We start from the raw sequence: 3,592 nt of genomic DNA, 5'->3' as shown, positions 1-3,592 counted from the left end.
AGAAATTTATCTTAGGAAAATGGCTCACAAAGCGTATAGAAGCCGACAAGTCCAAGTCTCTGGAGGAAACGGGCTGGTGGCAGCCTTAGCTTCCGTAAACGCAGGGGGCCGAGAAATTCAAGGCTGGCAGGCAGTACACTGGTTGTTAACTCCAACAAAAGACGAATCTAAGATCTCCAGGCCTAGCGGTGGGCTGCTCACTCACGGAAGTCTGTAGTCCGCACACCAGGGTTCCAATCCTTCAAAGAATGTGTCTCTTCCCAGGATGTCCCTGGTTACCTTGGAAGCAGGCCACACCCCTAGGGAAACTCCCCTTGGGCAGACTGGCCACTCAGAACACAGTCATCTGATCCCATCATGGGAACAACCACACAGAACTGGGGTCCAGCCAAGTTGACACACAGCTCCAACTATCACAGTAATGATGTGGTTGTGCCAGTTTATATTCCCACCAGCAGTAAATAAGAGTTACTCACCAAAATTTGGAATTGTCGAGTTTTATGTCTAGTGGGTATGGAATATTATCACAATTTAGTTTTAATTATCATTTCACTATTGACAAATGAGATTCAGTATCTTTTCACATGTTTACTGTTTGAATTGTCTATTCTGTCCATTTTTCAACTGGTTGTCTTTTTCTAATTTTAGAGTTCTAGGGTGTGTTCTGAGGAGCTCTGTGTTTGGTGGCTCAATGGTTAAGCTGCTCTGTGGGAAAAAGATGAGGCAGTTTGCTTCTGCAAAGATTTATAGCCTTAGAAACCCTATGGGGTAGTTCTACTCTTTCTGATAGGGTTGCTGTGGGTGGGAACTGAATGATGGCATTGGGTTTGGATTTGGAGGGTGGGTTATATGGAAGAAAAAATATATATCTATAGAGAAGAAAGTAATGCAGCTTGAAGGGTTAAGGATGTGGGCTTGAGAGTCAGACTGCTTCAGTCTAACGATATTTCTACTTATCAGGTGTGCAAATTTGGGCAAGTTATTTTACTTTTCTAAGCTTCAGATTCTTCATTGTAAAATGTAACTATTTCAAAGTATTAGAGCATATTAAAGAATGTGGTAAAGTGTTTATTTTAACACAATACCTCGTAACAAATATTAACTACCATTGTTGTTATAGGAACTCTGGTGGCATAGTGGTTAAAACACTGGGCTGCTAACCAAAAGATCAGTGGTTGGAACCAATTAGCCACTTCCCCAGACAAAGATGAGGCAATCTGCTTCTGCAAAGATTTACAGCCTTTGAGACTCTATGGAGCAGTTCTACCCTGTCCTAAAGGGTTGCTATGAGTTGGAATTGACTCTATGGCAGTGGGTTTGGTTTTATGGTTAGTTGTTATGTTGAGTCAGTTCCAACTAATAGTAACCCTACGTACAACAGAATGAAACACTGCCTGGACCTGTGTCATCCTCATAATCATTCCTCTGTTTGAGTCTATTGTTGTAGCCGCTGTGTTAATCCATCTTGCTGGGCTCTTCCTCTTTTTTGTTGATCTTCTGCTTTAACAAGTATGATGTCCTTTTCCAGTAACATGCCCAAAGTTCATGAGATAAAGTTATTATTCTCACAAAATGATCTCTAAGGAGCATTTCAGCTGTATTTCTTCTAAGACATGTTTGTTCTTTCTTCTGCCAGTCTATGGTGTATTCAATATCCTTCGCCAACACCTTAATTCAAAGGCATCAATTCTTCAGTCCTACATACTCATTGTCCAGCTTGCACACACCATAGCTTCAGTCAACCACACACCTTCATACTCAAAGTGACAGTTTTGCTTTTTAACATTTTCGAAAGGTGTTTTGCAGCAGATTTGCCCAATGCTGGTTTTCTTGACTGTTGCTTCCATGGGCATTAATTATGGTTCCAAGTAAAATGAAATTCTTGATAACTTCAATATTTTCTCTGTTGATCATGATGTTGCTTACTTGTACAGTTATGAGAATTTGTGTTTTCTTTCTGTTGAGATGCAATCCATACTGAAAGATGCAGTCTTTGAATTTTATCAATAAGTGCTTCATGACCTTTTCATTTTCAGTACGCAAAGTTGTGTCATCTGTATATCACAGGTTGTTAATAAGACTTCCTCCAATCCTGATGCCTCACTGTTCTTCTGATAGTCTAGCTTCTTGGAGTATTTGCTCCGCAGATTGAGAAAGTATGGTGAAAGGATACAAATCTGATACATATCTTTCCCGATTTTTTTTTTTTCAATTGTGATTTGGGACGAGTTCCGGCAAGATGGTGGACTAGGCAGAAGGACTGCACAGACCCTCTTCAACAAAGAAAAGGGAAACCAATTAACACAGACATAGAAGATAATCTTGGACCCCTAAGCCTTGAAGGGAAGGATACAAAAGTGGGCTAAACACCAACTAGCAGAAGAATTTGAGTGAAAATACCAAAAAAGGAAACACACGGAGCTGCAGTCTGGCAGCAACCTGAGCGACCCTGACGGCACAGACGACACGGCTTGGAGATTCCTGAGTGGTAGGAGGACCTAAGAATTAACCCCAAAATCACCCTGCTAGCCAGGGTCTGCACGGAGGACTGTGCACCGTGGCTGGGGAAAAAACGGAGAAGGTGAAGAGAAAGGTAGGCTGAGCTGTGGACTTTTGCCAGTCCGAAGGACGCCGCCATTTTGTAGGTTTAAAAAGCGGCTTGACTATTTTGGATATTCAGACAGCGCTCTCGCAGATTTCTGGGGCTTAAGAACACGTTCTGCTTTCCAGCAACCCCAAGGACACTCGGGGCCTGCAAGACTGAAAAGGTACGACATTCTTCTTGTTACTACACCCTACATCCGCTTGGTGAACGAAGGTGTGGCCATCCCACTCCCACCTACCTTTTGGGCCAACAGGAACTCCATCACAGTCTGTGTGCTCAGACAGAGCCTGGGTGCCCTACCCAGTCCTCCACCGATTTTTCCTTTTTTTTTCTTTTTCGCTTTTTTTTTTCCCGGTGATTAGTTTGCTTGTATTTGTCCATTTCAAACCAACTAATATTATTAACACTTTTGTCCTTTTTATTATTATTCTTAATCTTCCCCTACCAGGTCCTAGTTTTCAGCATTTTCTTTCTTTTCCCTGTGCCTGGTTGAAATTCTGCCCCCACCAACTTAAGGTTTGTTTTTTTTTTTCCTTTTCACCCCCCCTTTTTTTTTTCTCATGACTAACCCCATTCCTTGTTTTTCTTTTTGCATTCTTCGTGTTTTTTTCTTCATTTATTATTCTCCTTCCTACTTTTTTTTATTTCTTCTTCTTAGTGCCCTATCCCCAGATATTGCAGGTTTGCTTTTTCTTCTTCTTTTGTTGGTTACTGTTCCTGTGTGACTACATGGGGTGTTTTTCATCCATAGGCTTTTAGTTTTTTGACGGTTATTCAATTATAATTTGTGTCTAACTGAGTGGGAGATAACAACAGTCCTCATAAAGCACAACTACACCCACACCTCCTGCGACTTCACTTACTGAGCGAGAGCCACTTTTTCCTTCTCCACCAATGGGCCAATGATAAAAAACCACCAAGAAGAGCCTGAACCACCCTTGGCTGCTCTTCACAAACAGTTAAAAGAGATCTAAATACAATGACGTC

At 41.6% G+C, this 3,592-nt stretch overlaps 1 protein-coding gene across 1 annotated transcript in view; it reads right to left on the bottom strand.

Moving 5' to 3' along the window:
- The window catches only part of FOCAD (focadhesin), a 502,178-nt gene that overhangs the window by 116,595 nt on the left and 381,991 nt on the right, over nt 1-3,592 (bottom strand). The window lies entirely within an intron of this gene.

Source organism: Orycteropus afer, unplaced genomic scaffold (assembly GCF_000298275.1).
Source record: "Orycteropus afer afer isolate SDZICR_OR568_19922 unplaced genomic scaffold, OryAfe1.0 scaffold00345, whole genome shotgun sequence".
In the NCBI taxonomy this organism is placed as follows: Eukaryota; Metazoa; Chordata; class Mammalia; order Tubulidentata; family Orycteropodidae; genus Orycteropus; species Orycteropus afer.
Note: the sequence above shows the minus strand (reverse complement) of the source record. Positions and strands in the feature narration are given on the sequence as shown.